Source organism: Polyergus mexicanus, unplaced genomic scaffold (assembly GCF_030449975.1).
Source record: "Polyergus mexicanus isolate NDT 795.1 unplaced genomic scaffold, iyPolMexi1.0 SCAF_24, whole genome shotgun sequence".
Lineage (NCBI taxonomy): Eukaryota > Metazoa > Arthropoda > Insecta > Hymenoptera > Formicidae > Polyergus > Polyergus mexicanus.
The window spans coordinates 3,109,290-3,134,012 of NW_027223344.1; the positions used below are offsets into that span (position 1 = coordinate 3,109,290).

The window sequence follows — 24,723 nt, forward strand, 5'->3', positions numbered from 1 at the left end:
TTGTTCTTATATTTCACGATTTTGTTATGTTTTGACAAAACGCGCGTTTGAATTCTAATATCTAGGGGTGATGTTATCGCGAAGCAGCCGCACATCGGCGCTTGAAAATTTTATATTACATTGCATTTTTTGTGCATTCGGCTAAATCTCACATCTGGTGGTGATGTCATCTCAGCCCAGATGCATCACAAAAGTTTTTAATTACTTGTACATTAGCACAATTTAACTTTGATAATTATTCTTATATTTCACGATTTTGTCATGTTTTGATACGCGCGTTTGGATTCTCATATTTAAGGATCATTGCACATCGGCGCTTGAAAATTTTATAATTGCATTCAGGTAAATCTTCACCTGAGGGTGATGTCATCGTGAAGCAGCCGTACATCGGCGCTTGAATAGAAAAATTGAAAAAATTTCGCGTTGGCAATAATTCCCGTCACATTGCAATTTTATAGCGCAAATACATATTTTAAATATGTTTAATACATTCAGTATTGCATCGACCACTTGTGTGAAAGGTTCATATAAAAAATGTATCCACTGAAAGAAGCCACTTGAATTATTACGTTCCGATTCATGACGATGAAACTTCACCTTGTAAGAAGAAGAAATATAACAAGTAAGTTTTAATTAACTTAAAGAATTTTATACGTTTTAAATATTTTTATACTTTTTAAATATTTCTATAAATAATATTTTATTAATTCCTAGCATTTCATCCGAGCCTCGTCGTACGGTTCGTAAACTTGGAAGACGATACGCCTTAACCCCGACGTCGTACAAATATTTGGACATTGGAATAAACGTTGGAGCTGTATCCTGTGTGGAATTGACTCTTGGCGACGATCGAGGCAATCAAATAATATTATTTTTAGAAACATGGAAATCGTTGATGCCGAAACGTGCGGACATTGAACGGCTTCTACAATCAGCTGAAACCCCATTATGGATTCGAGATTTTACATTCGAAGTGATTAAAATATCATTCGGATGTTATAAAATTGACATTATCCAATAATTCGTAATATATGAAACCACCAACTCTATTATATTTATTCGATTTTGAAAAATGCATAGATCATATGTATTACTGGCTATGCAAAAATAATCATATTGTTAATGAAAAATTCAAACAATTTGTAACTGTTTTACAACGCGACATCGCTAATATATACGACGCTGCAAAAGCGGTACATGAAAGTGATATGTTTAATAGGGAATCACTCATAGATTGCGAGTTATTGACATGTGCTGTAAATGATATTCTTCACGATGCTTGTAATAAATAAGTTATTTTACTATTTATCTATGAATTTAATTATTTATCCTATCCTTTATGTATGAATAAAAACAGATATACATAATCTGCAAAACTTAGCATGCGAACGCTATCTCTTTCTTTTTTTTCCAAGTGAATGCGAACGCTCTCTCTCTCTCTCTCTCTCCTCCCTCCTCACACATCCTTCTCTCACACATTGTGCTATCTCTCTCACACCTACTCGCTGACGCGTGCGTTCTCTCTTCCCCGCGGACCCTTCGCCTATCGGTTTCGCCGCGGTCCCCCTCTTCTCCGCGGACCTCTCTCCACCCAGTTTCGCCGCGGTTCCCCTCACCCTCTCCGCGGACCCTTTGCCAGCCGGTTTTGCAGTTCTCCCGCGTGACATCATACCTCCCGCGCCGGTTTCCCCTTTCCCCTTACCCTCCCCCCCCCACCATTAGAGGACTTGAGTTAGAACCAGCCTAGCTATACTACTCTACATGATAAAATGTTTTCTTTTTATTACAAATTTAAAATGATTTTTAACACATTGCCGACTGCACGAATTATGCCCGATTATATTAATTGAGAGATCTCTCCAATCAATCGGTAATATGTAAATATATACAATTTTCTTATAAATACCTATACGATGACAGATCACATTATAAAATTCTGATTCTTTTAGAAAGTATCTTATTTTATATTATACTTAAATTTATAGATTTTACATTTATATCTAGATTTGCATTTCAATAGAAGATAATTTTGTTTGTTTCAGCCTGAATCTTTCAGATTTTATGTTACTTCAAGGGAATGTAGAATTTATTGACAAGAAATCGTTCACAGCATTTTTTTTAATTGCAGGAACGTGAATTATATATTTCCTGAGTAATATATGCTTTTGTAATGACTTATACAATAATATAATTATATAATACGATTTCTATTAGTAATATAACTAAAGTTACATATATAATGCACATCATCATAAAATTTGACTATTGCGTAAATATTATATACAGGGTGTCCTGGTACACCCCTTTTCTTTCAAAAACTAAACATTTTAGAGAAAAACGTTTTGAACAAAAATTGTATGGTTTTGAGGGAAACATAAGATGGTGTCATTGGATTGACCTTGAATGGCATTGTCAAGTCAAGGACACCTTTAATTTCTTAAATAGAGCCCCCCATTTTTTATTGCATATTCTTATAGCTTATGTCGAGAGCTTTCCAAAACACTAAAATAAAGTATTTTTTCATAAAGTACTTTTCGAGTTATAAGGCTTGAAAGCTACAGTATTGTGACATAATATTTTGTCAAGTATTTATTTTAAAAATTCCTTACCTTTTTATTTTTGCAAACAATACGAATCAATTAATGTAAACGAAACACATAATTTTCTTAAAGAAACACTTGTGTAAGGGCGTGTATATACACATGCGCGGGATTACAAACGGGCATGTTATATGAAGAGTGGAGTCATAAATATATATATAAATAACGTAAATTATTTCCTACGAATTAGCCCACGCGGAATCCGTGGCATCCTCAAAATGCTCACAATAGAGTCACCCTCCCATCGATACCGGCCGTTGCAAGAGGAGGCAAGATGCGGATGCCACCTCTATATTACCGAATAACTGATATAATTTACCTATATAATTAGTTAAATGTCCAAAACCACACCATACCAACGTTCAAGGGCGCGCGGGAGCCCACGAGGACAAGGCGCACCCGTCGACACAATGATGTTACAAATAATAATGTCAAAAATGTCAAATACTATGTCAGACAGTAATGTATCTAAGCGGGGTGAAAAAAAATGTGTTCCGACTCAGATTTTCGGCATAATCTCCAAGGGAAATATATTTGGTCGAACTGCTCGGTGTCACTTTGCAAGTTCAGACTGTTTTTTTGCCTCTTTATAAAGATCATTTCAGAAATTAATCTTTTTCCAAGGATCGGTTCCCCATCCAAAATCTCCACACTGCTCCAATTAAATTCATGATTCAGCAGCCTGTGGTCCGTAATAACTGAGTATTGTGTCATATTTCTGTTTATATGATTTCGTTTTTTTTTTGTTCTCGTTTTTAAAAATTTGCTGGTTTGTCCGACGTAAGACGCGTCAATCTTTGCAGGAAATTTTATATACTATATTTCTGTGAAATTCCTTGGATGTCATCTGTTTGCACTTTGATGAATCGGTCCAGTTTGTTAATGCCCGTATATGAGATTTTTGTGTCTAGATCACGAATGGCATATCTGATTTTTTCGGAAGTACCTAGAATGTACGGAATATTGAAAAACAAGAAAACTTGTTTTTTTGTACTTATGTCCATCACATCTTCCAAAGTATTGTTGCTTGTTTTGGTTTTATTAATGAGAGCTTAACTCTTTCTTGAATTATTTTAAATATAAATGTTAATAGATAGCTGTTATCTAATAAAAGCGTTATCTAATAAAAGCTAATTAGTAATATCCCATCCTTATTTATACTCTTTATCCATATATATAGCGCTCCAATATAAAAACGGTAAATATGCATATTAGATTACACCTCACCGATGACTTTGACCTTGACATATATTGTCAAGAACATGACCCTAAGTAACTTTTTTTTATAACTTAACCGGCGGTCTCTTATAGTTTCTGAGATATTTAAAGTTATGATTTCAAAATTTTAATAAATTTTCTGTTATAAAATAAAAAAATAAAGGTTATTTACATTGTATTTGCGTCAGAAATGGAAATAATTTCTTTATATTTCCAGAGACGAAGCTTTTTGGTTTTTTTTTACTTTCCATACAAAGCGAGGTTCAACACAAACTAATGTGTCTAGTTTTTTTGTAGTGGAGCCCACTGCGTCTACGCATATACTTTCTCATCCACATAACAATTGTAGGGCAGTACAAACTTCGCTTTGCCTTGTAAAGTATATGCATGCACACAGTGAGTTCCGCCCCTTCCCCCCTCCTACGGGGGGCTTTACTTCCGGAAAATATAACCTAAGCCAAACCAAATTTTAGTTTTAAATCAGAAATAGATTTGGGTTAGGTTATATCTTTTGGAAGTGGAACCCACCCATAGAGTGGGGGAGGGGGGCAGAACTGCGTCCACGCATACACTTTCCCATCTACACAACAATTATGGGCTAGACCTCGCTTCGCGTTGTAAAGTATATGGATGGACACAGTGGGTCCCACCCCCTACGAGGGACTCCACTTCCGGAAGATATAATCTAACCTAAACCTATTTCTTTGGTTTGGATTACGTTGTTTAATTTAAACCAAATTTTCAGAAATAGGTTTGGGTTAGGTTATATCTTCTGGAAGTGGAGCCCCTCCCACCCCATAGAGAAGTGCGGAACCCACTGTGTCCACGCATATATTTTCTCATCCATGCAACAATTGTGGGGCGGACTTTGCCTCTCCTATTCTGCACAATTACTAAAAAGGGTTAGGTTATATCTTCTATCTCTATATTATTACCTAAATGCCGACTGCATAGTCGGCAGACAGAAATACGAAAGATCAAGGAGTGAGTCTCGCGACTGAAACTCAACTCCAGACACGCGCACGCCAAGATTTCCGCTGTCGCGATACGCGACGCGAGTTAACGTGCGGGAACTTTGTAATCAAGCTAATTTATGAATAAAACAGATATATATATATATATATATATATATATATATATATATTTATTCCGAATACAAAAGTGTCATTTTCATTTATAATAAAATCAGTGAGTTACTCGGGCGGAGCCCGAATTCCCAAATTCCTTCCGGCAAACGATTCCAATTACCGTGCCTCTCCGAACGCATAACAAATATTTCAAAAATTATAAGAGACCGCCGATTGTTATAAAGAAAAGTTATTTAGGATTATGTCCTTGACAATATATGTCAAGGTCAATATCATTGGAACTGGGTCCGTTATAGTAAATAATTACAATTTTTAACTTTCAGAATAAGTTTTTTTATTGGAGCGCTATACATATGGATAAAGAATATATAAACAAGAATGAGATATTCACAACCGAGAGATTATTAGTTCTAAACAAAAAAGGAAACACCTATATTGTGTACCATAAGATGACAAAATCACTATGCTGAAGAGAAAGAAGAGATAGAAATACATGATAATCTCAATTTTATAACATTTTCAAATTACTTTATATTAATGAAAATGCATCTAAATAGATGTATGCTCACATTACATACATGATACATAATACCGCCACATAAACGTCAAACCTCAACAACCAAGGATGGAATTGTAAATATTTAATTTCATTATCACTAGCGACGCGGTAGTGTCGCGACGCTAAGTATATAAAAAAAACGTTCTGGCTTGTCAAGAATTTGTTTGCCTATTGCCTACATACAGGAGCCGCAGCGCTACCAAGTACCTTATACGGAGTTTTACGTCTAATAAATTTTCGATTAAAATTCCTCAGAAACCAAGCCATTAATCAAAAATCTGACGGCATTTTTCTTATACAATGTGGATATAAGCTTTCGATTGCGACCAGTTTGAATAAGATTGGTGCAGTCAATCCTGAGGAATGTTAATCGTATACCAGAAATGTAACACTCATTTTTCTTTCAGATTCAGATTCAGTCGCTCACGTACGTATGCTCGCACGCGACACGCAAAGCGATTTTGTCCCTCAAGGCGCGTTTGCAGCGCTCATGCAGGATTATTCCTTGGAGTGTGCAAATACCTTGAGAGACAATTTTGTGTATGTACGTGTATATGTATAAGATAATAATGTAAGGTTATGAGAGTTATAACGCGCGGACAATATAAAAAATGAATTATATTATATATCGAGGAATAATGGAACGAAAAGTGATAAGAGTATCGCAAAATAGTGCAACAACGAAGAGAAGTGATAAAGTGAAAAGAAATTATTAAATTTATACACTATTAATAGTGTAAGGAAGAGAAGTGATTTCTTTTAATCGATGTTATATCGAGCAAAGTTTGGTTACAGGTTACATTAATAAAACTGAGCGAATACTTACAGTGGAGTGAACCTGTGCATTATAAATTATAACATATTTGTAATAAATACATTATTGGAAAATGATTATGAATGAATCAAAGGAATATTTGGAGATTTTGGCTGGCCATGCTTTCAATAACGATAAGCTGATAATTATACGCGCGAATGCGCATTCATGTATATAATGTTTATTTGTTTGTTTATAATGTTTTGTTTAGATATAAATGTAATTAATGCATAATTAATATTTTTAGGTAAACTTATAGCTAAAAGCAATGAGTTTATATTAATATAGCAATATAATTCTTGTGAGAAATCTATCGAAAATATCATAAAAATCACAGCATTCAATACACATTTTTATTATTTGGCTTTAGAATAATAAAATGATAAAATCACATCGAAGCACTTCTATAATGTATACAAACATTTTACGGATCTGGAATTACTCGCTCCTTTTGGTTTTGAAAACGTAAATGTTTATTTATATTTTATATATAAATGTATTTAATGCGTAATTAATATTTTTAGGTTACTTACAAATGGCTAAACAATGAGTTGCATATTTATGTTAATATAGCAAAACATATCTTGGGAATTCTATCAAAAATATTACATTATATACAGTTGAATTGAAAGCGTCACAGTTATAGCATCATAGAGCTTGAATAATTAAATAAATTAAATAAATTAAATAAATTAATATCAGTAAAAAATCTGTAATAATGGGAGAATATTATAGTATTTTAGAGTGGATTAAGAATTTAATACCAACGATTATTAACTAATTAGTAATTTTATAATATGAATAAATAAATTAATATCAGTAAAAAATCTGTAATAAGGGGAGAATATTATGGTATTTTAGAGTGGATTAAGAATTTAATACCAACGATTATTAACTAATTAGTAATTTTATAATATGAATATATAAATTAATATCAGTAAAAAATCTGTAATAATGGGAGAATATTATAGTATTTTAGAGTGGATTAAGAATTTAATACCAACGATTATTAACTAATTAGTAATTTTATAATATGAATAAATAAATTAATATCAGTAAAAAATCTGTAATAAGGGGAGAATATTATGGTATTTTAGAGTGGATTAAGAATTTAATACCAACGATTATTAACTAATTAGTAATTTTATAATATGAATATATAAATTAATATCAGTAAAAAATCTGTAATAAGGGGAGAATATTATAGTATTTTAGAGTGGATTATGAATTTAATACCAACGATTATTAACTAATTAGTAATTTTATAATATGAATAAATAAATTAATATCAGTAAAAAATCTGTAATAAGGGGAGAATATTATAGTATTTTAGAGTGGATTAAGAATTTAATACCAACGATTATTAACTAATTAGTAATTTTATAATATGAATAAATAAATTAATATCAGTAAAAAATGTGACATAATGGAAGAATATTATAGTATTTTAGAGTGGATTAAGAATTTAATACCAACGATTATTAACTAATTAGTAATTTTATAATATGAATAAATAAATTAATATCAGTAAAAAATCTGTAATAAGGGAAGAATATTATAGTATTTTAGAGTGGATTAAGAATTTAACACCAACGATTATTAACTAATTAGTAATTTTATAATATGAATAAATAAATTAAATAAAATAAATTTTTTTTTATATATTTATTTTTTAATTTGATGTATAAATAAATTTTGATATAATTTAATTTATAAAAAAATTTAAATAATTTTTTATAAAGAATTTAATATATAAAATAATTATTTTAATGAAAATTATTAATAGAAATTTAAAATTAATTATTAATTAATAAAAGTGCCAGCAATTGCGGTTAAACTTAAAATAAAAATAAATTAAATATAATTAAAAAGATATAATTTATTTAAAATTTATTAAATTAATATATTAAATTTATGGTGAAATATAATAAATATTAAAAATTTAATTATTTTAATAATAAATAATATTAAGCAAATTTATTTAAAAATTAGGATTAGATACCCTATTATTTTTATGAAAAATTTATTAATTAAATATTAAATGTTTAATCATTAAAAATAAAAAATTTGGCGGTATTTTATAATTTTAGAGGAACTTGTTAATTAATTCGATAATCCACGAATAGATTTACTTAATTAATATATCTTATATATTGTTGTTTAAAAATTATATTAATAGATAAAAATTGATAATTTATTATATTAATAAATTAATTAAAATTCAAATCAAAATGTAGAATAATTAAGATTTTAATGAGTTACAATTAATTTAAATTAATTTCAATAAAATTTAAATTTTATAATGAAGTGGATTTAAATGTAAGTTTATATAAATTTATAAATTGAATTTTTTTTTAAATATGTACAAATTGCCCGTCATTTTCATTAATTTAATTTATGAAAAAAGTCGTAACAAAGTAAGTATATTGGAAAATGTATTTAGAGTTTTATAATAAAAATTAATGTTTAATTTTTATAAAAATTAAAAATTTTAGTTTAATTTAAAATAATTTATTTACATTGAAAAGATTAATATGTTTAATGAAATTTATTAAAATTTTAATAAATAAATAAATTATTTTTTTTTGTATTTAATAAAAATAATTTTTAAATAAAGTTTTATAAGGTTGAAATTATTAATTTTGTATTTTAAATAATAAATTTTTATTATGTTTTATTTAGTTTTAGTAATGATATTAAAATAATTATTTTAAATTATAATTTAAAGTAATGTAAATGAACAATAATTAAGTATGAAATAGTAAATTTTATTTATTGTACCTTTTGTATCAGGATTTATTAAATAAAAATTTTATAAATAAAATTTCTCGGTATAAAAAGAGTTAAATGAAAATGAAAGTTAATGTTGAATAATTATTTTAAATTTTTATTTAGTGAAGAAATTTTATTCAATTTTTTTGGTATCTAGTTTTTTTTGATATAAATTTAATTTAGATATAAATTATTAATTATAATTAATTATTAGTAAATTAATTAAATATAAAAATTTATATTAAAAATTTACGGGATAATCTGTAAGTTAGTTTAAATAAAGATGTATATTATATAAATTAAAAATAAGTAATAAAGATATTTTCAAAATTTAAAATTTTTTGAAAAAATTTAATAATTTATATTTATTTATTTATTTATTGATTATTAATTTATGTTAATTTAAAATAAATTTATTTATAAATTTTAATAATTTAAAAATTATATTTAAAAATTTAATTAATTAAAAAAATATTTATAATTATAAAAATTGTTGATTAATTATGATAAAATTAGTATAAATTTTTAATAAAAAAAATAATTTATTTATTTAAACATAATAAATTTATTAGAGGAATTAGGCAAAAATTAAATTAATTATTAATAAAATTAAGTTCATCTGTTTAATAAAAACATGGTTTTATGATTATATTTTAAAATTTATTCTGCTCAATGATAAATATATTTATTAAATAGCCGCAGTATTTTGACTGTGCAAAGGTAGCATAATCAATTGTTTTTTAATTGAAGGCTGGAATGAAGGAATGAATGAAATTTAAACTGTCTTTAATAAAAAATTTTAATTTTAATTTTAAGTAAAAATGCTTAAATATTATTATGGGACGAGAAGACCCTATAGAATTTTATATATGTATTAATAATTATAATTAAGTATTAGAATTATTATTTGATAGTATATTTTATTGGGAGGATAATTAAATTAAATGAACTTTATTGTTATATATAGACATATATAAAAATATATATGTTATTATATTAATACATTAATTTATGAAAAAATGAATAAATTTACATTAAATTTATATAAAAATTAATTACCTTAGGGATAACAGCGTTATATTTTTTGAAAGATTTTATTGAAAAAAATGTTTGCGACCTCGATATTGAATTAAAGTAAAAATTAAATGAAGAAGTTTAATATTTTAGTCTGTTCGACTATTAAAATTTTACATGATTTGAGTTAAAATCGGTGTGAGCCAGATTGGTTTCTATCTATAATGAATTTTATGAAATAATTTTGTACGAAAGGACTAATTATTTAAAATAATTTTTTGTTTAAAATTTTTGGGTTTGAATTAAATTAAAATTTTAAAATTATTAGTTATTTATTTTAATGATTTAATTAAATAAATATTTTATATATTAAAAATTACTTTGGCAGATAAGTGCGTTAAATTTAGAATTTAATTTATATATATATAATTTATTTATTATTAAATATATAAGTAATAATTTTACATGAATTTTATTGGTATATTACATTTAATATTTTAAATTTATTGATTTTATTAATTATATTGTTAGTGGGGATTGCTTTTTTAACTTTATTAGAGCATAAAGTTTTAGGATATGTTCAAATACGTAAGGGACCTAATAAAGTAGGATTTTTAGGTGTAATTCAACCGTTAATTGATGCTGCAAAATTAATTAATAAAGAGTTATTTTATATTTATAAATCTAATTATAATTTATTTTATTTATGTCCAGTTTTTAGAATAATAATTATATTTATGATATGAATATTATTTCCTTATATTACTAATATTTATTTTTTAAATTATTCTTTATTATTTTAATAATTTTATTTATATCTATTGGGGGCTATATTATAATTTTTATAGGCTGGTCTTCAAATTCTGTTTATTCGATGATAGGGTCAATACGATCTGTTTCTCAGATATTATCTTATGAAGTTAGATTTATTTTAATTATTTTAGTATTAATAATTTTGAGGGAAAGGTGTTCTTTTTGAGATTTTATAAAATTTCAAATTTATTTATGATATTTATTTACTTTATATCCATTATTTTTAATATATTTTATTAGGATTTTAACAGAGTTAAATCGTAGACCTATAGATTTTATTGAAGGTGAGTCGGAGCTTGTCTCTGGATTTAATATTGAATATTTCAGGAGGGGATTTACTTTAATTTTTTTAGTTGAGTATGGGATAATTATTTTTTTTTAGTTTTATAAGAGTTTTATTATTTACTAATTTATTAAAATATTCAATAATTTATATATTTTTATTTGTATCTATAATAATATGTTTGATAGTTTTTATGCGAGGGTTATTGCCTCGTATGCGATATGATGAGTTGATGTATTTATGTTGAAAAGTTATTTTACCTGTGATTTTATTATATATTTTGTTAATTGTTGGATTTAAATTTTTTTTAATATTAATTATTTAAATTTCCCAATAAACACTGTTTTGTAACTTTTACAGAACATTTACAAAACAGCTGTTCGCTGTTGTGGTAACCGTTATGTCCACGATTAAGTAACGTTTAGATGGAAATGTCAGCAACATTATTCTTGTATATCAAACATAATAGATACATGAAATTAAAATGTAATAGATACATAAAATTTATATATGAAATTACATAACTATAACAGAACATAGTAAACACTGTTCTGTAACATTTACATAACATTGACAGAACAGATATGGTAACCATTATGTCAACTTTTAAAACGTAATAGATACATAAAATTTATATATATAAATTACGTAACTGTAACAGAACATAGTAAACACTGTTCTGTAACATTGATAGAACAGATATGGTAACGATTATGTCAACTTTTAAATGATGTTTAGATGGAAATATCAGCAACATTATGCCTGTATATAATACGTAATAGATACATAAAATTTAGATATAAAATTACGTCATTATAATAGAATTTAGTACACACTGTTCTGTGATATTTATATATTTTTTACAGAACACATATTATCTGTTCTAGTAACCATTATGTAATTTAGAGGTAACATTTAGATCAATATGTCACGTATTATATACAGCAACACTATGCTGTATATAATATGTAACAAAATGATAATAACAAATAACAAATATCTAAAATTTAGACATGAAATTAAGTAACTATAATAGAATAGTCTTTTTTCAGTCTAATCATTGATAAATATATATATTAATAATACATATATATTTATCAATGATTAAAATGAAGAAACTATTCTGCTATAGTTGAATATACAGCGCAAAATTATTGATTGGATAAAATTACTAATGGTTGTTTTTTTATTAAAATTAAGAGAATTAACTTATATTATTTATGTTTAGAAAATCGTGTATATATAAAGATATGGATATATATAATAATAAAAACTTGATTTCTTGAACAACTCTTTATTTCCACATATGCTAAATTGTTAAATAAATGAATCTTGTAACAAATTTATGAATAAATCTTTTAACAAATATTATTAATATTTATAAAACTAATTTTTGTTTCAAATTACAATTATAATAATAATTTAAATTATATTACATAATTTTAGATATTTTTTTTAAGAGAAAACTTTAAATATACTAATAGCTAATAATAATTTCAAACTTAAATAACAAATTGCACTTATATTGTATTAATTAATATACTTTGCAAACAATTAGAATCACAAAATTAAAAAGAATCAAATTCACGTATTTTTGCAAAAAAAATGTCGTATGGTCGTAGAACTGTTTAAAAAAAGCATTTTAAAGAGAAAATGTTAAGTTTTATTACAATTAGTAGAATTGATGAAAAAATTGTTCTCTACGTACTCGCCTATTAAAGTTGAAGTTTTTTTCTACAATTACAAAGCTCATTTTAAAGTAGCACCACTTGTAATAAAATCTGTATAAGAAAAATCGTTAGAAAAATCTCCGTTAGAGCATTGGAAAGTTATGTTTTCTAGCTTTAAAATCTGTTTTAAATATCACTCTGTGATAATTTTTTCGAAAAGTATATCAATTTGAATTTCATCCTTTCTACGCCTTTTTATGCCGAAGTACAATAATTTCCTAATTTTGTTGCAAAATATAGTACACTAATAACAATTAATAATATTATAAATTAATTAAATTTAGAAATATTATAAATTATAAATTTATTATAATAGTAATTAATATGATAAATTTAAACTTCACGGTACACTCGAGTATTCGCGATATTATTTTTTGTTTTAACGCTATACATCAATAAGAAATGAGTTTTTTAGGCTTCTCCCCACATGAAAACTATAATTTTTACATCCATAAACTTTTCATAAACACACTTGTCAAAATCTTTGAGATTCATGTATGATTCGTTAATTATAACAGATTTGTTAATAATATAAGTCTGTACCGTTAGAATAAATCTAATTTAAACAAAAATGGAAACGCAATTCGATTTTCATTTGAAAGAAAAACAATAAAGCAATTATACTTTTTGTAATTAAAAAGATTGTTAGATAAACTATTAAATGTATCAACATAATGCATACTTTAATTCTACTAATTCTCCTAAAAGAAGTATTTAACTCAAATAATGACGTTGAGAACTCAAAATGAAAAGAGTGCAGACTATGATTTTAGATTTTAGAACATAAAAATTTAAAAACTTAAGTATTTAACACTAAATCTACCGACAACTTATTTATACCAAATGCAGAAATTTTTAAACTTTGATAACGTTTTGACTGATTGTTTAACCAGTCGTGGTAGGTTTAGTGTTAAAATCATTCAATATAAAAAAAACATTAGTTAAAAAAAATATTTCTTATGTTAATTAAGACTCTAGGCCAATAAAAAAAAGATCATAAGCCGAAAGCTCATAGACTAATAAGAAAAAAGATTATAATGAAAAAATAATAAGCTTTTGGGACATTTAAATAACTTGCGGATTTGCTTCTTCAGAGTCTTTTTGTTGTCTGCTAAGCCTTTGACCACCTTGGCGAAACCATTCTTTCGTGATGTCTTCAAACTCTTTGTTTGTGAATTGATGTTGAGTCAAAATTGTTGCTGAATTATTAAAGAAATTTTACATTAAATTAAATTGCATATTTTATAAATTTATTTATAAATATAAAAATATATTTTACCTTGTATTCCCGTCAATATAGACTTTAAACTACTTATTTTAAAATGATTACGTAGTCCTTTCCAGGATGATACCTTGGCAACTTCATTAGAAAATAAAGTTCGATATATACGAATTAAATTTTCTTTAGCGGACCCTCCGCCTATGCGAGATATATACAGCATCTTTAGAAATAAAACATACCAATAATATAATTTACATTATTCTATTTAAATAAAATTTGCATTTAAATAATTTAATTAAACTTACAAATTTGTTGTACTCATCTGCATTTTCTGATAAATTCTTTTCAAAAGCTATTACTTCATTTATACTCTTAAACGGAAAAGATTTTTGTATATTTGATGTATCCCTGGCAGAGTCTTTAGACTTATGTTGGTTATGTTGTGTTTCTATGTTTTTTAAACGAGTATCTATAGTTTGTATGTCTAATGAAATTGTAGTTATAGCTGTACATATTTTTTCAAAATTATCTAAAAAATTAATAATATTGAGTAAACAATGCCATAAAGAGATATTAATAAGATTATAAGATAAAAAGTAAATACAAAACCTTTCATTTTATCTGACATTTCTGACACTAACGTATATATATCCTGCATATCTAGAAATATTAAAAAAGTATTAGATTACTCATAATAAACAATAACCATAATTAAAAAAAAACCGTTTTATTATAGAGATAATAAAAATGGAATAAAAGAATTAAAATAAAAATTACTTTTGTGAGGTACTATAGTTCCATCAAGAATTTCCATATCAATATTATTAATAATTGTTGAATCCAAAATATTTGAGATTGATTGAATATTTTTGGCTGATTGTGAGACATTGTGGATTGATGGTGGATTTGGTATAATTGAACGTGAGTCATCAGAATCAGATTCAGATTCATTATCATAAACTGTATTTAGTGATCGTTTTGTGCATGACTTCTTTATTTGATTTGTATTATTTTCATCGCTTGAAGAATAATTCGTTGCTCTTTGTCTAGCCTCATCTAATGAATCTTGATTAGGACAAAACCGTAATTTACAAATTACATTATTTTTTAAAAATATTAAAAAAATAATTACATAAATTCTGAAGTAAAATATAAATTACCATAATATCCATGAAATTTGATAGGATAAAGTGTCCATTTAGGATCATTAGTAACAGGTGGAGTTTGTTTCACAATAAACATGTTTATATTTTTTACCGATGGCCACCAGCATTCTGTTAAATTGGAAGAAAGCCATAAAGATGGAACTTCTGATACGATCTCTTCTTTATTATTCCCATCGCTTGGAAAAGTTACGACAGCGAAATTTTTTACCATTATTAATAATCTGTAAAAAAGTAAAACTTGTTAATTAATTTAATATTGTTTTCAATTATATATTCTATCAATATGAGTACTCGCCATAAACATATATCTTGTTGGTGCAGTAAAGGCAAGATCACAGCTTCTTCGTCACATAAAGGCAGTTTTACACATTTTAATTTAATATCAGACAATGGAATAGTGATTAACTCATACTGTGACTCGTTAATTTTTTTAATTCCGATATTTAAAGAGTTGCATGGAATGCGAAAAAATGATTTAATATTTAAATACTTTTTGCCAATAATGTAAATCTGTTTATTTTTAAAATAAATTGTCGTAAGTGAAATCGTTGTACCATCTAACAAAAGACAACAATTATCAGCAGTTCTTGTACTTAGATAGAAACCTTTACATTGAACTGATTTTATTATCTTTTTGCCATTTATAATACGTACTTTTGGTATTGGATAATTCTTTTCTACATTTGTTATATTAAAATTATCTTCTTCTTTACAACGATTGACTAATTGTTCTAATGGCCGACTCGAAGATCTAATTCTTGATTTAATTTTTTGCATGTAATTTTCGAACTTAAACGCACTAAATTTATCTAACACTCCCCATAATTTTACATAATAACACAAATGAATTAAATTATGAACGTTATATGATAAATATTGACGACCATATAATGTGCAATAATTTTCAACAAAATACAATAATAAACTGTGTGCATAATCAAGCAGTTGTACGCAATATTCTTTGCTACATAAAATTCGAATTGCTATGCTCAGACTCAAAAAATGAACATATTTATCACGTGATAATTTTTTAAAAAAGATTATTGGCCCAGTATATAATAATAATTGTCTTAATTCGGTGGCTTTAAAGCGATCAACCTCATCTAATTTCCTTGGCTTTCTAGCAAATTCCTTAGGTAGGAATAATGACATAGATAATAAAGAAGTTGAAGCAAGAGTTATCTGAGTTGCAACCATACGAACATTATGTTTACCTTTAATCCAAAACTGCAACAATTTTTTCATTACTCCTAATAGTACGAGATGCATGTAGTCTAAAGGAAATTGAGTAACCATTCCAATGTTTAAATCTTCAAGATTTGAAGTGATTTTATGGTGTTCTTCTTGTTTTCTTAATTTAAAAGATTCATCTGATCTTAACATTGCATTAATTTCTGGGTACGTTACTCGATTTTCTATGTAATCTCCCTCTTGAATACAATTACCGCATCCAAAATACGCATTATGTCCTTTAGTTCCCTTGATAAACGATTTTGCAGGAGCATCGCAGATAAATACGTTCAATTTCACAGTTATTTTTTTGCCGTATTCTACAATGCCAGTTCGGAAAATTTCTAAACAATCATCCTTAAAATATTTCAAAAAAGTATTGCAACATTTTGGCTTTTCAAAACCATGATAAACACCAATTATAAACGGTTCGGTGTAAACATCTGCAACTATACTACCTAAAATAGGCCAAAATTGACTCCCAGAAGATTTTGTTAAAGGAAGACCATCTATATTCACATTAATATTTATCTGAGATGGTAAATTATTTCGACAATAATGCTTACGAATAGATTTTTTCAAACTATCATCTAAATCTGCATGATAATATTTTCCTGGTGTCATTTCAATAATGTCTACTTGTTTGGGCGTTTGAAATAGAGTTCGAGCATCAATCGGAACATTATGGCCGTATTTTACTAGAATTTTCAGTAAACTACTAATAGCAGAATGACTGACATGATTTTCAATAGCCCATAATCGGATGTCGTTAATAAGTTCTGTTTTACAAAATTCTGTTTTAGAAAATTTATCACTTGAAATACTTAACTGAAGACTATTTTTATCAATACTAATTTCCGAATGTTCAGAAACTAAATCATGATTATTTTCTGTACACTTATGAGTGTTCATTTCATTGGAATAATCGATATCAATTTCTTTTAGTACATTTTGCTGCTGAGGTAATTGTTCGATGTTACCTTGGCCATTTGATAAACTTACGATATTATTTTGAATTTCCAAATTTGAATTAATAGTCATTTGGCAAATATTACGAAATTTTTTTAAGAAAATACGTCGCCGCTGCCTTGGCGTTAAAGAATTAATGTCTAGTCTTAATTTTGATTTGGACATAATATATAATTTTAAAAAGCAATAGGAAATAGATGAATTGCGATTATGTATACGAATATAGGTTTGGGTTTGCCTGATATTATTGTTTATATTATATTTTCCTTTTTCACTGAAACAATATATAAGAAGCTTATATGGAGAATTAAAAATATTTTGACAAATAAAAAATGTTTTAAGACATTTGCAGTTTTTTATCGAAACAAACTAATTCAATAATTAAAATATAATTTATGTAATATTTTAAGGACGATAATAGAAAATTTCACAAAAAATGCAATCTATATTTCTTAAATAGTATTTCATTTATATATGAAAAATTTGATTTCTCACAATTATGGTGAAACAACCTACATAATTTTTTAATGTCTTTTAACGGAAATATTTTTGTAATGTATTTTAGTGTTGTAATTAATTAAACACGAATAATTTTCTTTGTTACGTTGCATGTTATTATAAACTATAAATTATAAATTAAAGTAATTATATAAGCATATTGCACGCATAATATTTACAATTTTTTAAGACCTATAACTTCATTATGTAATGACTTGTAATAATTAATGCTATCATGTTTAAATATTTTACTTGAATAAAAATCAGTTTACATCAAATTAATTCACGATCAAATACCAAATTGAAAAATTAAGACTCATGCATAGAAAATATTTATTAATTATAAGATTCTATTTCATTTGAAAAAATTATTATGAAAACAGTCAATAATAAACTTTCAAAATATATGAAGTATTCGAAAAAATATATCTACAGTTTTTTCTAATGCAGATATCTTGTTCAACAATATAAAAGCTATATTTCATAATTGATATCATTTATCATTGGAATTACCATTACGATCATTATAAAAAAATTATAAACCGGAATTTAGTATGCCGCAATGCAATAAAAAATAAAAAATCTATAATTAAGAAATGATGTAACTTTACACTCGAAATATTCAAGCTTCTGATTCAAAAAGTAGTGTAAATAAGAGATTTCTTGTTTTTCTCATTATATGACCGTGCAACAAATATTGTAAAAAAAACATGGGAAAAATAATGTTGCATAAAATAAATCGTACTTACTATAAAAATGCCAAAATATAAAAATAATGAGGCAAAACTAGGTGTATCTTTCGCCGGCACGAGGTCCTTTGTCCTTTGTTAGGCGCACGTGGTTTTCACGTGGTACGCGATGTATCTTTTGTTCACTGCACAAGAGGAATTCAATCTTTAGCATAGCTTTTTTACCACAAGACAACAATTATCATTTGTTGGCATTAATTATTAAGTTAATATTTATTTCATACTTACCAATATCTCGATACTGTTCACACTTTCAACACAATTTTTTCACACGCACAACTACTGTTTTCGTAGATTTGGCCATATTGAAAAGTAAAGCCTAGCGCGCAGAAGCTTGGGATGCTTTGTACGATGATTGCGCACTAGAGCTGCGTTCGGAAACATTACCCGTGTGCACACGAGCGACGTTCTATCTTTGTTTAACTTTTGGTACATAACAAAGATAGAACGACACTCGTGTGCACACGAGTGATGTTTCCGAACGCAGCCTTGCACGCATAGACATAGTATATCTAGACCGAGCGTTTGCCTTTATTTAAGGAGTGGGGGTAAAGATACACGTAGAAAAGGACGGGAGTGGTGCACTTGGACACAGTATAATTGGACACGGTGCAAATGGACACGAGATTTTGCACGGTTCAATTGGACACAGTGCATTTGGACACAGTAATTTTGGATACAGTAGCTTTTGGACACATAAGAAAATACGCATCGTTTACTTGGACACCGCTCAATTGGACACTGTTCATTTGGACACCGTTCGTTTGGACACAGAAAGATGCGCAACGTTCATTTGGACACCGTTCGTTTGGACAACGTTATTTGCCCACCGTTCGTTTGGACACCGTTCATTTGCCCACCGTTCGTTTGGACACCGTTCGTTTGGACACCAAAATTTGATTTAAATTATACGACGTAATCCACACCAAATTTTTGTTTTAAATAAGAAATAGGTTTGGGTTAGGTTATATCTTCCGGAAGTGGAGCCCCCCCGCAGGGGGGGCGGAACCCACTGTATCCATGCATGACATCCAAATATGCGAAAAGCTAAACAAAGTGCTAAAAGCAATGTAAAATTAATGACATCAGTATCAGAGATATATAAGTATGAATATATTTTATTTTGACAGATATTATAACCTTCAAATGTATCTCCTTTTCACGATTTCATATTTTACATAGATTTACCAGTATAAAGTGTTATAAGAATACTGATTATATTTTCCCAAAATGATTTTTATTTCTCTCTATCTGTTACATATTCAAACAAACAGTGCGCATGTTTCTGTGTACAAATGAACGGTGTCCAAACGAACGGTGGGCAAATGAACGGTGTCCAAATGAACAGTGTCCAATTGAGCGGTGTCCAAGTAAACGATGCGTATTTTCTTATGTGTCCAAAAGCTACTGTATCCAAAATTACTGTGTCCAAATGCACTGTGTCCAATTGAACCGTGTGCACAATCTCGTGTCCATTTGTAACGTGTCCATTTGCACCGTGCCCAATTGTACTGTGTCCAAGTGAAGGCCACTCGAAAAGGACATACTCTGTTCCGTGCTCCTTGCGTTCTCTCTCGCTCGCAAGTAGCAGCGACTATGTCTATGCTTGCACGTATACTTAATACGACTAACAATAAGCCAATCACAGACTTACCCCCTAGGGCATGTTCACATAACTTACACAGATGCATAATGTAGAGAAAAATTTACTAATTATGCGTCTTGCACAAAGAACATAAGTAATTTCAGTAAACGTATATTTACTTAGTAATTGCATAATATTCTATATGTTATAAATGAACAAAACAAAACTATGACGTATCAGTTATGTCAATAACGTAATGAATCTATAATTGTTACATAGAAATGTTATGTCATTTTGTCGTTACTCTATTATGTAACATTTATGCAATTTGGTGAACATAAATGTGTATACTCTAAAAGTTTCGTGAATGCCACGTAATTTTAACGACATAATTGACACGTTATGTTAAATATACATAACATTTATATATTTTGGTGAATGTAAATGTGTATACTCTAAAAGTTTCATAAATGTTACGTAACTCTAATGATATAATTGAAACGTTATGTTAAATACGTAACAATTATGTATTTTGATAAATATAAATGTGTATACTATAAAAATTTCATAAATGTTACATAACAGAAAAATAGTATACATATATCATTCAAAAAAAGATATCTGGTGCATATTTAAAAATTTTTTTTTAATATATAATTTTATTTTCCACATTTATAACTCTATATTAAGAAAATATGTTTCAAATACGTTTTTCTCAATGATATTATATGCATTTATCATCTTTTCAGAACACTCAAAAATGTCAACAATGGTATATATTTTTTTATGTGTAATACGATATGGAAATTTTGTTATTACTAGACATTACAAGTGTGCGCTTTGCGTGCGCCATACGCATTTATCGTGTGAGTGTGTGTCTGTGTATTACATGTGTGTGTGTGTGTGTGTGTGTGTGTGTGTGTGTGTGTGTGTGTGTGTGTGTGTGTACATATATTATAATTTAACAACTAAGCTTCGGATAAAATTTTGGTAAAGGAAAAATCGTCTTAGAATTAATTCAAGAATACGACATTTTAAGAACTAAAAGTTGTTTTGAATCACCCTGTATACACACAAAAAAAATCAAATGTGGTACACACACAATAAATGTATATGGTGTGCACGGAGCACGCGTTTGTGATGTTGTAGTTCTTCTCTAAAAAAGGCATGATTGATATATTGTTATCGCTTTTAAATTATAAATAAATATATCGCAACTTTCCTCTCTCAAAATCTTTCATTTTCTTGTTTCTGCATAATTCTCTTCCTTTTACGAATTCTTTTTACAAGGTTTTAACAAAAATGTATACATTGACATCAATAAAATAATGTTAATGTTACATGTTTAACATAACGTTACAATTATGTCGTTAAAGTTACATAGCATTTATGAAATTTATCGAGTATACAAGTTTACATTCACCAAAATACAATACATAAATGTTACGTATTTAACATAACGATACACTTATGTCGTTAGAGTTATGTAGCATTTATCAAGTTTTTGGAGTGTACACATTTACATTCACCAAAATACATAATTGGTACGTATTTAACATAACGTTTCAATTATGTCATTAGAGTTACGTAGCATTTACGAAACTTTTAGAGTATGCACATTTACGTTCACAAAAATACATAAATGTTACGTATTTATTATAACGTTACAATTACGTCGTTAGAGTTACGTAGCATTTACGAAACTTTCAGAGTATGCACATTTACATTCACCAAAATACATAAATGTTACGTATTTATTATAACGTTACAATTACGTCGTTAGAGTTACGTAGCATTTACGAAACTTTTAGAGTATGCACATTTACGTTCACAAAACTGTATAAATGTTACGTATTTATTATAACGTTACAATTACGTCGTTAGAGTTACGTAGCATTTACGAAACTTTTAGAGTATGCACATTAACGTTCACAAAACTGTAAAAATGTTACATAACAAAGTAACGACAAAATTACATAACAATTCTATGCAACAATTATAGATTCATTATGTTATTGATATAACTGATACGTTATAGTTTCATTTTAATGATCTGTAATATATACATATAGAATATTATATAATTGTTACGGAAATGAGCCCTGCGTGTTTACTGGGTTTATTATGTATATAAAAGTTAATAGAAAGTTTGGTATTTCTTTAATATGTTTTCAAAACATAGACTTTAATTTCAAGATCATTAACTAATTAGTTAATTTTATTTAATTAATTAAATATATTTATATATAATATTAATGTTAAGCAGTAATCAAAGAAGAGAAATAAGGTAATAATTTTGTTTATAAATTATATAATAAAGGTTATTTATTTTCTTAGACTAAATTCTCTAAGAAATTTTAATTTTCTTTGAATTTTCTACATATAAAATATAAATCAAGAATATATAAAACTTATTTAAAAAGATTAAAGATAGTAAATAAAAAGATAGGATTTTTGCAATACCTTTTCTAAGTAGTGCTTTAACATTTTATAGTTGGCACCTTCATGTTTCATATTTTCTAAAACTGCACCGTAAGCTTCTGTTTTATAATCAATGCAGCTGCCAAATTATTATAAACTTTTATTCGTTCCTATAATAACATCTACAATTTAGTATCATTAATTAATTCTTCCTCCTCATTTTGATTCAAATTTGAATTACTTTCTGTTGATGACAGATATTTTAATGTTCTCTGATAACATTATATTGCAAAAGGAAGCTCTATCCGACTAAACCATCAATTTCCACGTTTCTTATTGTTTTAAAAAATAAGTGCAACCATTATGTCAAAAAAAGTTGAATAGATTATCATATAAATTTTGTTCCTAGAGAATTTAGTCTAAGAAAATAAATAATCTTTATTATATAATTTATAAACTAAATTATTACCTTATTTCTTTTTTTTGACTAATGCTCAACATTTCTATTTCGGGCTCTAATTCTGACGCTTTCAACTTAATTGTCTATGTATTATTTTTGATAAAATTTCCACAAGATTTGTTTTGTTATTTAACATAACATGCAACTCATTGCTTAGCTATTTGTAAATGACCTAAAAATATTAATTACGTTTTGATAACATTTATATATAAAATCTAAATAAAGATTCATACATTTCCAAAACTAAACGTTACGAATAATTCCAGATCCACAAAATGTTTGTAGATTATAGAAATGCTTCGATATGATTTTATCATTTCATTATTCTTTATGTCAATTAAAAATGTGTCTTTAATGCTGTTGTTTTGTATGATATTTTTGATAGAATTCTCATAAGATTTATTTTGCCATTAACATAAACTCATTGCTTAGCCATATTTATGTTAACTTAAAAATATTAATTATGCATTAATTACATATATGTAAAATTAAATAAACATTATATACGAATGCGCGTTCGCGAGTATAATTATTAACTTATTGTTTTCGAAAACATGGTCAGCCAAAATCTTCCATAATCATTTTTCGACAATGTATTTATGACAAATATGTTAATTGAAAATGCACAGATTCACCCAAATGTAAACATTCGCTCAGTTTTGCTAATCAACTTTACTTAATATGACATTGATTAGAAGAAATCACTTCTCTTCCTTGCGCTATTCCGCGATTTTCTTAGTGACTTTATTAAACACTTTATTACTTTTCTTCTTGTGTTGCACTATTCCGCGATATATAAACATATTAATAAATCAATAAATGCAAAAAATATTTGATCTTTTTTGGTTATATCATTTATTAGAATATATTTTAGAAGGAATTATATACTGTTAAAATATATGCATTTATTCAATAGAATGGACTTGTGTCATATTCATATTAAATGTATGAATAAGAAACAAGTCCATCTTCGTAATAAAAACAATTTCCTTCCTATTGCTTTCTATATTTTAATATTTATTCAGTTATATTATTATTATTGATTATACGGTTTGTATACAGTTTAATTTCTGTATTAAAATTATCTATAAAAATAAGATAGATAAGTGATTGATACTTAAGATTATTTATAATCTTGTATTCAATACTTATATTCAATGGTATAAGCTTTGTAAATATATACTGTTTATATAATTGCTTTTAAAAAAAAATTCCTTTTTATTAAATAAATTAAAAAAAAATCGCATCCATAAATATTGCATAATGTAGTACTTTATATTTTGCAGAAAAATTTCAAATTTTAAATTTTTACAAAAGCAGTGAGATCCCACGAAAAACCTCACAAAAGTAAAAAAAAATACGCCAAGTATATAAAAAAATTCCAACTTGTACGTAAAAAAAGTTTAATATTTACCCTTAAAAAATAACTTTTAAAAACATTTTTTCTTTAAAAATATTTTTCATAAAAAATAAAAAACTAAAAAATAATTTTTCTCTAAAAAATAACTCTAAAAGATAAAAAATTTAAAAAA

The 24,723-nt window shown here is 26.7% G+C and overlaps 1 long non-coding RNA gene across 1 annotated transcript; it reads right to left on the bottom strand.

Moving 5' to 3' along the window:
* Positions 1-13,959: 13,959 nt before the first annotated feature.
* On the bottom strand, positions 13,960-14,462 carry LOC138942882 (uncharacterized). Its single transcript, XR_011448389.1, has 3 exons — positions 14,419-14,462; positions 14,171-14,333; positions 13,960-14,090 (listed from the first exon to the last, which is right to left on the bottom strand). It is a non-coding gene; the product is annotated as an uncharacterized lncRNA (long non-coding RNA).
* Between the last annotated feature and the right edge of the window lie 10,261 nt (positions 14,463-24,723).